Raw genomic sequence first — 13231 nt, 5'->3', positions numbered from 1 at the left:
GATGCGGTTACAAAACGCTCCACAGCATGTTCCAGCCTCAGACATTAACACAGTATTTATTTTAGCCTGATTGGTGACAGTTCACTGGCTGTGGTTGCACTTCAGCTCTGTGTCCATTTCCTCTGTAACAACTAACAAACCCAAGATTAATCTTGACACGAAAATAACTGCTCATTTCCCCCCCCCCCCCCCCCCCAAGGCTCCATAGGCTCTGCCTCAGAGCCATCATTTCCCCCATAGGATGTGTTTGGGTGGCTGGGAGTCCCCTCTTGCCTGTAGCCCAGGACAGTGACACTGGATGCTCCCCCTGTGTGGTTTTGTAACACACAGATGTGGCACCTGGGGACATGGTTTTGGTGATGGGCTTGGCAGTGCTGGGTCAATGGTTGGACTCGAGGACCCAGAGGCACATGTATTTCTAATTTAGCTGCCTCTAGCACATCTGCTAGAAGAAATCTAACCATAGGTGTTAAAAATATATAGTGATCCACTACAACCCAGGATAATTTGTGTGAGACCTCAATTACCCTTATTGTTACACTTGGGTACCCTATTTCAAGTCTGTATTTCCATATCATCATCTCCATTATTATGTGCTGACCATCAGAGGCATTTAAACTTCGTTCAAAACACATTTTTGAAAGCAAACTCTCACATCAAAACTGGGGGGTTGTTTAACCAGCCCAGTAAACATATATGACTCCTAATAATCCCCCCATCTCTCCTAGAGTTTTCTTGCTTTTGCTTCTGGAGTTTTCATCACCCCTGCAGGTAGTGACCAATACTAGTGACCAATGTGTGCTTCTGACTGAAACTGAATCCAGGCTGGGTCAGCTGCAGGTGCTGCTTGTGGGGGTCCCTGCAGCACACCCAGATCCCTTTGAGTCACCAGCTTCTCCACAAATGTCCCTGTAACTTCCAGGGAGAATTATTAAACATCTTGTGCAGAAAAAATACTCAAAGTTTCTTGATAAGCAGGAGTTTGATTGTATTACTCCAAGCAATGTGATTGCAAAAGGAGTCACAGCTATAGCCCCAGTTCTAGAGTTCTGCCTGAAAACTGGCATGTCCCTTTGTACTTGCAGTGGTTGTTGTTGCTCTTCTGGAGCAAGGAAAGCCCAATTTGCCTCCATGACCACCTCAGAGATCACCTGTTAGTTTGTGCTGAATTCTGCAGCTCTGGTTTGTTCCAAGGCTTTGCTGAAAGGTGGAAATCACTAAAGAATTTAACCTACCTCAGAACCATTCTAAGGTTATTTTCAAATATATTTGCTACGTTTTATCCAACCTAGACAGTACTCTGGGACAGCTGATTGATCTGGGAGCATTTCCAAGGACCCTAGGGTTGGGGCATCCCTCGTGTGTGCCCCAGCCTGCAGCCCAGTGCAGCTGAGGGCACAGGGGGGCTGCACCTTGCACTGGCCCTGGGGAACCTCTTCCACCTCCGCAGGGATGGTGCAGACAGTCAGCAGCAGCACCTGCTCATTAATGATCCAGCAACATGTTTAATTTCTCTTTGGGGCAGGCTGGGACAGGCCTGCAGGACGTGTGAGCACGGGTGACCTGTGCTGCTGCTCGTGCTCCTGCTGGCAGCAAGCCCTGCACAGCCTCAGTAGAAACAGCTCTGGAGGAAAGGTTGAGCTAAGAAGGTGGATCTGGCTTAGAGATTCAACCTTCAACACCACATCTGCTTGTGAGAGGCAAAGTTGGGTTTCACACTTCCTGGGCTCTTGTGTCTAGGACACACCGTTTAACCTAAAAAACATGTTACAATGAGATTTGATGGCACAGTAAGGCTTTTGGTCACTCCTCTCAATATTTAATTAACACATCACTGGTCTCTAGTCACTGTAATTATTGGAACATATTTTTCCAAATCAGAGGGTGTCAACAAAATAGTAAGATAAATATCACACTTGAAGCCTCCTTCCCAGTTGCTGCAGCTCACGCTGATGGCAAGTGTTGCTGGAGTAAAAAAAATTCCAGCATTTTTAGAGAGATTTCCTAACAGCCTTTTCAACAGATACAAAACTAGACATGTTGAAATAACACTTGTCACTTACACGTTTGTTTGAAATATGATTCTCATTTAGAGTATCATTCATTATTTCATTCAAATGCCTGCGTTCCCTGAAGAAATAGGAGACTGCTGTCCTCTCCTCTCCAGCTCCCACACCTACAACAACAGTATTTTATTCAAAGGGAGTATCTCTTTCAGACTCTAATAATGGGCTGCTTGGCTCCTCATTCTCTGTCTTCAGAGACATGATCCTCTTGAGCTGCCAACTTTTAGCCTGGTATATGCTTATAAATGTATCATTCTGAGACTCTGAACACTAAAGTGTGTTGAGTTTTTTTGCACAATATTTTCCTTTCAGAGAATTTCATGGGAAACTGAGTGCATCTTATTTTAAAAATAAAGAAATCATTCCCTCAGCTCTGGACTCTTCCCTGCTACTTGGCTATGAATAATATTTGTGTAAATTACTGGAAGACATGCCTTCGTTCTTAAAGTATTACTTTTCAATCCCTTTTTATTAAAAAGGTGTTGGGGTTTTTTTGTCGGGTGACTCCCTCATGCCTTCGTGGAGCAGCTCTGCAGCGCACAGCCTCTCCCTGGTGTGTCACCAGCCATTCCTGAAGGGCAGAACAGCTGCTGTGGGGCTGGTGAGCACTACATCTGTCCCAGTTTATCATCTCAGGCTGTAGCTGCTCCTGAAAGCCAGCAAAGCCTGAGTGCCTGCAGCACTGCATTTTTGGGCTTGGCAGGACACACGTCCCAGTGCTCACCAGGGCTGTTGAACTCAGATCTGGTCCCACTGGAGCCCAGAGCCACTCTCAGCAGCCTCCAGGGTGCCTCCAGAGCCGGGCTGTGCCCGAGCCCAGGCGGTGGTGGCACACAGGAGTGTGGTGTGCAGGTGGGCCAGCTGGTCCTGCGGGGACCAAACACCCCTCGGTGCTCCCTGTGCCTGGTCCAGCTGTGCTGCTGTCACACACAAAGAATTATTTGTGCCATGGTGCCAGTAAAGCACTTATGAGCCTGACAGAACGTGTGTAAATAGAGCAGGGGGATGTGCTGGGCTTTGGTAACCCTGGGCACCTCCCCTCCCCACAAACCCTGCCCTTGGCAGGGTGATGAAGTCAACCCGCCCAAACAAGTTCTCATTAATGACAGAGGCTTAATAGAATCTTCCTTAAGCCTCTGAATTGCTCCCACAAACCCTGGTCCTTTAAAGTCGTCTATTGCCACCTTCAGCCCTGGCGCTGTCACTGATGTGGCTCAGTGTTCCCTCAGCATGGGCGCCCTCCCAGAGCTAATACCTTTCCTTCTAGGGCAGCAGCTCCTGCACACAGCCAGGGCTTCTGGTTCTCACCCGGTGATGCCTCGTGGCAGAGCTGAAGGAAGTGCCTCCAGCTGGTGCTTACATTCAAATGTTTGCACTAGCGTGTTCCCACTAGGCTGCCTCAACAGCAAAATATTGAGTTCAGTGCACTCTCACTACTTGATGTTTTTATCGTTTAAGGCTTGAGACAACTTGTAAATGCTTAAAATAGCGTGAAAATCCCTGTGCTGGCACGGACTCCCAGCCTTATTGGAAGGCTGTCTGCTGTTCTCCTGGTGTGGAAGTTTCATATGTTCCAGAGAACAATTATGGAAGAGCAAAATTTTAAACAACCAAGGCTATATGGCAGTTATCATTTAAAAGGAAATCCATACCTTAAGCGTGTCAGAATAACGGGCTGACTTAAAAATCAGAACTGACGAGCAACCAGGTGTCCATGAATGACTACCTTGGCTTCAGAGTGTTCCGTTATAGTATCACCATCGATTTCCACAATTTTTTATAGGTATTAAATGACAAATTTTTTTGTATAAACTACAAATAGCTGCACTATTTCCAGGTTCTGCATGTTCCTGGAATGTAGTACATAATGTAAACTTTCCTGAGTGAAGGAAGAAGGAAGCAGGGAGAAGGGTTACAGGACGCGCTGAGTGTTTGCTCCCAGCAGCTCAGCTGTGGGTGCTCATCCTGGGGCAGGGAGATGGGCCTTGGCAAGTTCATGGCACAGGTCTTCTCACACGGACAGGCAGAGCCCATCCCTCATCTTAGCAGCCCTGGCTTGGGCCTGTTCAGGGCTCCCTTTTTCCAGCAGTCGCTGCTCCAGGCTCTGTGCTCCCGAAAGTAAAGCTGAAGAAGGTCTGACCTGTCCCTGCTGGAGCTCCTGCCTGCAGATGTACCAAAACTGGGAGGGTTGTGACCTCTCACCCTTGCCAGGAAAGCCTGTGTTTGCTTGGGAAGAAAGGGGAATGGTGGCCTGTGTGTGAGCATTGACTGTGTCTGCCCTGCCAGGACTCCACGGCTGAGAGCCAAGTACCACGGCTCCCACAGGCTCTCTGCTGGTGCCTGCCACCCCTCTGCTCTGGCACACAGGAGAGACCACATGCTGGCTTGTGGTTTTTGGAAGCAATGAATCCAAAACAGGACACATGGACTTGATGGGTGCAGTCCCCCAGCCCTGCCCCACCACCCAGAGCCTGCCCAGAGCGTGGGAGGGAGGTGCCAGCCCCTGTGAGACTGTGTGAGGCTGGTCCCTCGCAGGGGACAGGTGACTTGCTCAAGAAAATGACTGCCAATGTACCTGTCTGCAGTCACACAGCGCTGTTTGTCCTGCCTTGTTAAACAGTCTTAAAATCTCGGTTGAAAACTCCTCCGGGACAGGGAAGAAGTGACACCCGTGTTGCTATTTGTAGCAGAGGAATGTGGCTAAGAGAGACACGGGCTGCTTTTACCTCTGGTGTTTTGGACAGCAGGTTTGCTCTGTGCTCTGACACTGGACATTAACTGGGGGTATCTGACCGAGTTACAGCCTCCCTCTGCCAGGGAAACCTCTGCCTTGGCATGGCCTCTCTTGGGAAAGGATGGCTTTAGCTGCTAGACTAGAGCAGGAAGGAAATCTCTCGTGTTGGTTTCTAGCAGTTGAAATGGACAAATTCTGTGTGTAAAGAAAAATCAGAAATGCCTTTTCCTCAAGACTTTCAGCATGTTCTGATGCCCAGCCCTGCCATGGCAGAAACACAGGGCACCCCTGGGCTCGCTCAAACAGCGTACCATGAGTGCTGCCAGAGGCCTTTGGCTCACTGATAAGCTGCTTATCTTCAAACCGTCCATTTTTTATTTTACTCTGAATAAGTACTCCTCTGTGCTGGCTAAAAAAGTTGTCTGTTTGGGCAAAAGAATGACTTGAGTTCAACCTTAGCTGTTAAGTCATTCTTTATTTTTTTTTTAACAGCATGCTCATGATCATACACTCCTTTAAATCTTCCTGAGAGAGAGTGGCAGTATCCAAACACATGGTTACCAGCTGCAGCCAGCAGTTAAAACATCACACCCACAGTCTCTTCAGGTGCAGATGAAATCCAGATGCCCAAACACTTGAGTTCTCCACAAGGGAAATGCTAAATGGTGCATAAAACCAGTTCTATGTTGGCCTTTAATGATATGGACATATTCAGATTATTTTTGCAGGAATCCTAATGACTACTTGCTAACTTTTTTTCTTTTTTTTTTTTTTTTAAGTACGTTTTTTTACCATCCTGGATAATTTAAAAATGCCAACATTACTGAAATGCATCTGCTGAGGGAGGATGTTTGCTTCATCTAGAAATGGCCTGATGTTTCGGGAAATGTTTCGGGCCTCACAGGAGTCCCAAGGCGGGGATGTGAGTGTGAGAAGCTTCTAGGAATGTGGAGCTCTTTGCTGCTTTTTCCTAGCACAGCTTTATTTTTAGTACGCCTCATGTTTAAGGGCCGTGTCTGGGAAACAACAGGAGGTACTTTAACTCCTTTCTATGAACAGCCTGACTGTTCATTCTTGATTTTTTTTGGCTTTATGAAACAGATTTTCTTCTTTACAGCTGCAATAGCTCCATGAAATTGTAGGTGATGGCCACAGACTCAGAGAGTTAAAAGTGAAATGAAGCAGGACAAATCTGTGCTCTGAGAGGCATCAAACCTGAAGCTCGTCCTGTGTTTGCTGTCCCCACATGGAAGGAGCCAGCTGCCCACAGCAGACATGTGTGGGGCAGGCAGGAGCATGTGCCCAGTGCCCAGCACTGCACCAGCCCTGCCCGCAGCACAGGGGAGAGCACAGTCTGGAGAAAAGCTGCCGTGGGAGAAGGCAGGTCAGCCATGGCCACTGTGCCTCTGATGGCTCCTTCCTGCCCTCTTCAAACTCACACGACCTTTTCTCATCAGCAGAAGGATAACTACACTTCCCTGGGATCAGGCTCGCAGCAGAGCTCTGCAGGAGGCACAAAATGCATTTCACCACTTTTAGAATCAAAACACTCTGGGTTTTGTTAGCATAACTACAGTGGGAGGTGACACTAAAGGGATTAAGCATTTAGTGTCCCAAAATGAACTGAAATTAGCATAATATTGTTACTTTGCTGTCTCAGTCCCAGCTTCTCATGATGCTTTTCCCTTCCCCTGAGCAGCAGCCATGTCCAAAGGCTGTGTGACGTCCCCAGCTGCCATGGCCCTGCCAAGGAGCTCTGCTTTGCCCTTAGAGGGTTCAGCTTGTCCCTGTGTCCCCCCATGCAGCTCACTGAGCACTGGGGTGGAAAACAGCCTCTTCTATATGTGTGTCTGCCATTGCTCTTCCTTCAGGTGGCCATTTATGTAATTTTTTAAAACCTAAATGCCTTTGTCATGGTAAGTGTCATCCTTGTGAAAGTGTAATTCCCTCTGATGCATCCTGGATGTGGCCACGGATGTGTCACCCTGTGCAGGACAAGCTTCCTGCCCTGAGCATTTCCCAAGGGAGACATCAGGGAGGAGTGGGGGACGGCTCCTTGCATGGCCTGGATACTCCTGCAGTCATAGCTGGGGATTGCATCTGTCCAAACCCCAAGAACTTTCTGTAATGGAAACATGTACTTAATGCTTTCTCCTCATCCTGATGCTAACTTCAGGTGTTCTAGAAAAATAATCAGTCCTGCATGTCAGTTTGTTGTATCAAATGCATTATGTGTGGCTGAGAGCTACCAGGTGTGCTCTGCAGGTCTCTGAGGAGGGGTCCTGGTCCCCCAGGACTCTGAGGGGGGGATGCTCAGTGCTGCAGCTCACAGCTCAGAGCAGCCACCGTGCATGTCAGCCTTGGGTTTCCTTCCTCTGGGGGACAGTAATTAAGCTGTCTTAATCAGGATGCAGGCTTGCAGCATCAGTCCACAACATAAGGAGCCAGCTTTAGAGACTCCCCGGGTGCTCTCAGACCTCTCCTGGATGCAGGATGCGCTCGGTGAGGAGCACCCATCCAGCTCTGGGGAGCTGGTGATGTACCTGCTGAGGTAGTGGTGTGTCAGTGATGTGTGTGTGTGGCAGTGATGTGTGTGTGTCAGTGATGTGTGTGTGTGGCAGTGATGTGTGTGTGTGTCAGTGATGTGTGTGTGTGGCAGTGATGTGTGTGTGGCAGTGATGTGTGTGTGTGGCAGTGATGTGTGTGTGGCAGTGATGTGTGTGTGTGGCAGTGGTGTGTGTGTGTGTGGCAGTGATGTGTGTGTGGCAGTGATGTGTGTGTGGCAGTGATGTGTGTGTGTGGCAGTGGTGTGTGTGTGTGTGGCAGTGATGTGTGTGTGGCAGTGATGTGTGTGTGGCAGTGATGTGTGTGTGTGGCAGTGATGTGTGTGTGGCAGTGATGTGTGTGTGGCAGTGATGTGTGTGTGTGGCAGTGATGTGTGTGTGTGGCAGTGATGTGTGTGTGGCAGTGATGTGTGTGTGTGTCAGTGATGTGTGTGTGGCAGTGATGTGTGTGTGGCAGTGATGTGTGTGTGTTGCAGTGATGTGTGTGTGTGGCAGTGATGTGTGTGTGTGTGTCAGTGATGTGTGTGTGTGGCAGTGATGTGTGTGTGGCAGTGATGTGTGTGTGTGTGGCAGTGATGTGTGTGTGTCAGTGATGTGTGTGTGTGTGTCAGTGATGTGTGTGTGTGTGTCAGTGATGTGTGTGTGTGGCAGTGATGTGTGTGTGTGGCAGTGATGTGTGTGTTGCAGTGATGTGTGTGTGTGGCAGTGATGTGTGTGTGTGTGTCAGTGATGTGTGTGTGTGGCAGTGATGTGTGTGTGGCAGTGATGTGTGTGTGTGTCAGTGATGTGTGTGTGGCAGTGATGTGTGTGTGGCAGTGATGTGTGTGTGTGGCAGTGATGTGTGTGTGGCAGTGATGTGTGTGTGGCAGTGATGTGTGTGTGTGGCAGTGATGTGTGTGTGTGGCAGTGATGTGTGTGGCAGTGATGTGTGTGTGGCAGTGATGTGTGTGTGTGTGGCAGTGATGTGTGTGTGGCAGTGATGTGTGTGCGTGGCAGTGATGTGTGTGTGTGGCAGTGATGTGTGTGTGGCAGTGATGTGTGTGTGTGGCAGTGATGTGTGTGTGGCAGTGATGTGTGTGTGTGGCAGTGATGTGTGTGTGTGTCAGTGATGTGTGTGTGGCAGTGATGTGTGTGTGGCAGTGATGTGTGTGTGTGTGTCAGTGATGTGTGTGTGTGTCAGTGATGTGTGTGTGTGGCAGTGATGTGTGTGTGGCAGTGATGTGTGTGTGGCAGTGATGTGTGTGTGTTGCAGTGATGTGTGTGCTGGCGCAGCCTGGGAAGGGCCCTGTGTGCTGAACTCACTTCAGTAAATACCACTTCAGTAAATTCCTCTGAGAGGCTGACCCAAACCTGCTGCCAGCACTTGCAGTGGTGGATGTGTGACATGTAACACCAGCTGCCACCTGCAACCACCTGCTATTCGAATCACCTCCCCACTGGTTTCTTTCCCAAGACTGATTTTGCCAAGGAGCTTCACCAGTGCTGAGCTAGAAGTCAGGTATTTGCTTTTTGTACATACCCACTTCTATGGTAAAGATGTTTCATTGTCACATCCCAAATGGGGAGGAAATCAAAATTTAGTGGTTGCATGTGCTTGGAAGAACATACTTGTGTGGGCACTATTTCCAGGCATGTAACTGAACAGGTAAGTGGCAGAGGATTTTTTATATCTCTGTTGCTGCTTAGAGAGTGGACAGCACAGGAAAGAAGTGCCTTTGGAGTGGAGTTTCTCTGTGGTGAGTGTTTAATCCAAGTCCTTTTCAAACAGAATGGTCTCTGCACAAAAGGATCACTCAGGTAAATCCCCTAACACAGGAGAAACATCCTATTCTGCTTCTAGATGGGGCTGCTCTGTTCAAAATGAATCAAAATAAAAATCCCAAACCCATCCCACGTAATTAAGAGCTGTGTGCAGGCAGCTGACGCAGGGGTTGGGAATGCAGAGGTGCAGAGCTCCCGGGATGTGCGTGGCCTCGCTCCTTATTTATCCTCCCTGTCGGAGGGAACAGCTGTGTTTACAGGAGGTGGGAGCCAAGCTTCGGCTGGGCTGTGCTCCGTGCTGGGATCCTGCTGGGGGCTGCTGCCCTGGGCTCCGCTTCCTGCTCCTGCCAGAGCGATGTTCAGGAGTTACCTGCAGGCTTCTCCTGGGCAGAAGCTTTCCCAGTCCAGCTTAAGAGGCAGGAACTGAGAGAATGGATTTGCTTTGGTCCTGACCTGTGGCTCCTGTGCGAGGGCTGGGGTGCGGGTGAGGATGAGGATGGCAGCGCGGGGCAGGCCCCACCTCAGGAGGTGCCTCAGCGACCACCCCGGGGGCTCCACCAGCTGGGCCTGGGACGGCTTCTGGAGAACAGCCAGGGAAAAACGCCTCGCAGGTCAGTCCAAGGGCAGCTGCAATCCCACACTGGTGTGATTCAAGCATCAGGGCTACGGCCTTGATCAAGGAAGGAAAATACCTTTACTTTTTTTGGCGCTCCTTTAACGCTGCTGCATTTTCTGTCGCACCACAGAGCTGCCGTTGCCCAGGCTGCTTTTTCACTGGTGGGACCAAGTGGGTGTTTTGAGCTGATGATTTGTATGTAGAGCTGCAAATATTCAGATTTATATAGAATGGAATTTTATACTTCTTCTTTAGCTGGAGTTTTATAGACACTTTAAAACATGACAGTGTCAGTCAGCCACACAGTGCCCAACAACCTCTTCTCAAGGCACCTAAGTCACTTTTAAAGCTTCATTTTTGCTGCTTACAAAAACCTGTGAACTTGAACCTGCGTGGTTTTTCAGGAAGCCTTTCTAGGGTGTCAGAAATAATACTTCTCTCTGTCCAAACACCTTCCCACAAGCATTGCACCCTGAGCTCTCCAGCTGTGTATTAGCATGTGCAGAGGTGAGCAGAGCAGACCCTGGGGCTGCGTGGGGATGGTGATGGGCTGGGGGGTGGCAGATGTGGGGCTGTGCAGGGACCCCATGGTGAGCACTGGGCACAGGGCCTGAACTCTTCCTCCTCTTGGGTGCATGGTGCCCAGCAGGGATCTGGCAGCATCCCAGCCAGGGCAAGAGTAATAACTGCTCCAGTTACTGAAAATGGCTTTCTACATTCTTTTTCTTTCAAGCAGCTGGGTGGGCTGTGCATAGCTCTTTCCACCTGGGGCTTGTGTTCATCTCACGGAGACAGGAGGTTTTGTAGCAGCATTTTCACTCTGGCCAGCTGGGTGTCCCTCTCCACATCCCTGAGAGAGTGTTCAAAATGAGTAAAGGTATTTGTCTTTTCCCTGAGCCCACATGCACTTCACTTGTCATAAGCAGACCTTTCAGAGGAGCCAAGGGGCTGGATTGTTATTGTAAACATCCCTGTTCCTCTGTCAAAGCAAGAGCCAAGTTACCCTTTGGGCTGAGGTTGTCTTTCAGTTCACAACTAGCAAGGAGCAAAGAGGCTGTCAGATTAACTGGGGACTTTCAGTGGGGGAACAGGACATTGGGAATTGCTTTTGTGTACAAGATCTATGAGTTTTGTGCCTCCAAGGTCCTCAAACCACTTTGAAAATCCTAGATTTAATTCAAGTGTGCTGGTTATGCCTCGGGGCTTTTGTGCTGGGCTGAAGAGCAGCACCAAACCCAGTCACTGCTGGCAGCTGTGGAGCCCATGCCACCAGACCAGCACTACAATCCACTGGAAGCAGTGGGGGTTTCATCACATACTGGGACAGGATGTGTTGGTCAGGAGGAGCGTCAGGCATGGCTGTTACTGAGGAGCTGAGTAACACAAGTTCTGCCAGGTGGATGGTCTCTTTCTCCAGCAAAACAACAGCCAGAGCTGAAATTGAAGCTCTTCCCTCCAGGTGGTGTGAATAAGGCTCAGCACCATCAGGAGCCTTTTGGGCTGGGCTGTGAGAAAGCAGTGCAGACATATCTTCATAAGTACAAGGGACAGGGTAGTGGCTGGTTTTTGCCACCCTGCACCAGGTGCAAGAGCTGTAATACGGCTGCTTCTTGGTTTGCCACGGACTCTGTGAGGTGACAGCACACCAAGTTGCTGGTATGATTTGTGTGCACCAGCTCCAGGTGACTTCCCGGAGGAGCTGGCAAAGGTTGGCTACTTTTTCGACAACAACTGATCCCATCGCTCCTGGACTGCTGTCCTCATCTCAAACATCATGGTTCAGGAAAGAAACTGGTAAAGTGGATAATGCTTCCACTGCAGACTGCATAATAGATCCAGCTGCTGGGTCTCTGTGATTCCTTCTGGCCATGTGGTGTACAGCAATGACAGAGGAGAGCAGTAGGAGCCTGCTTCTGCACTGGGCTGCAACTTGGGTGGGTGCTGAAATTCTCAGCACTTGAAGGAGCCCCAGAAGAAGGGCTTTAAAATATACTGAATTTTTATTAAAGGAAATTTATCAAGTGCTTATTAAAGGAAAGACAAAATGGTCATGTTTTCCTGGTGCTCCTTCTGGTTCTCTTTCCATCTCTGAAGCAATCATTTGCCCTGGCCAACCACCTCCACATTGCTGCCCAGATGGCTGCCAGCTGCCCCACTGCCTGCATGGCTTGTGCTTGCTTGCTGCAAGCTGCACACAAATGTACTGCTCTGCCTTTGTAAACAGGCTAAAAATACCGTGGTGCTGCTCCTCAGAGGGCCCGGGAGTTCAGAGAGGCTGGGAAGGAAGCTGGGGTCAGGCAGCCTCCGGGGAGCGGGCGTCACATGGAGGCACAGAGCCACAGGATGGTTCCCTCCGGCGCTGCACGAGTGGGGGCTGGCTGGAAAGGGAGGTGGCACATCAGCCACAGCACTGGCGTCCTGCTGCCCTGGCCCTGCTGAGCCAGCGGTGCCAGGTCTCCTCAGATCAGTGTTCATGGTGTGCAAGTGCGCGAGATGTGACAAAGCCCCAGGGCTTTGTGCTCCCCTTTTGAAGAGGAATTCTTGTCTTTTCTGTACAACAATTGCATGTGCTGGGTTTGGGGGTGCAGGTCCTGCAGAGTGCTGGCTTCTCCAGGCACTGCCATCCCGGTCAGCTGGGGTGACACCATCTGCTGGGCCCCTTTGCTGAGGGTGCCCTGTGTGAGGCTTGTGTCTCTATATCCTCTGGGAAAGGAAGTCAGAAAAGCCTATTCCTTTAGACATCCTATTTCAGAAGGCATCAGAAGCTAATTTCTGTTCTCACCACACCCATGTACCTCGTTAAGGGATGTGACTATCCTAACCACACCCTGGTGAGAGCCACCATGACCCAAGTCTGAATGTCCCCCTCCAATGACACAGAAGCATGTTCCAACCAGAAATCTCATCGGGGTAGCAAAATTTCAGTTTGATTCATATGTTTTGTAGGCATTAAGACCTGGAATATTCTTATGTTTTGCTTCATTAGTGTTTAACCTTGTTAGATGGTGTGAGGCTGTGTGGCATAGAGTGAGTCCACAAAGAGCACCAGTGCCCTGTCAGGAGTACTCTGTGTGCTGTGAGTGCTGAAAATACAGACCAGGGCTCAGCACTGATCTTGTAGCAATGACAGCTGTGGTCTCTGCTGTGGTCTAGGCAGTTGTACCCTATCTGCCTTCTCCATTCCCACCTCTCAGCTGTAATGTAGAGATGTGTATGGGAGCTGTGGCAGTGGGAGCCAGGGCTGGGCTGTGGGAGCTGCCTGGTGCTGGGCAGTTCAGTCACAGACAAAGAGGGAATTGGTTCAGAGCTGAGTAAGTTCATGTGATGGGCAATAAACACCTTAAGGCCCGAACACACCACTGGCATCCTCTACCTGCCTATAACCCAAGGGAACTCCAAGCCACTGAGCACTTGGGTGAGCTGGCATGAAGGTGGGTGCTGCCTTCCATGCACCCCCTGCCTGGTGTGGCAGGGCCCAGCCACATCACCC

The sequence above is a fragment of the Coloeus monedula genome, assembly GCF_965178545.1.
Source record: "Coloeus monedula genome assembly, chromosome: 15".
Classification (NCBI taxonomy): Eukaryota; Metazoa; Chordata; class Aves; order Passeriformes; family Corvidae; genus Coloeus; species Coloeus monedula.
This window is presented reverse-complemented; position numbering follows the sequence as displayed.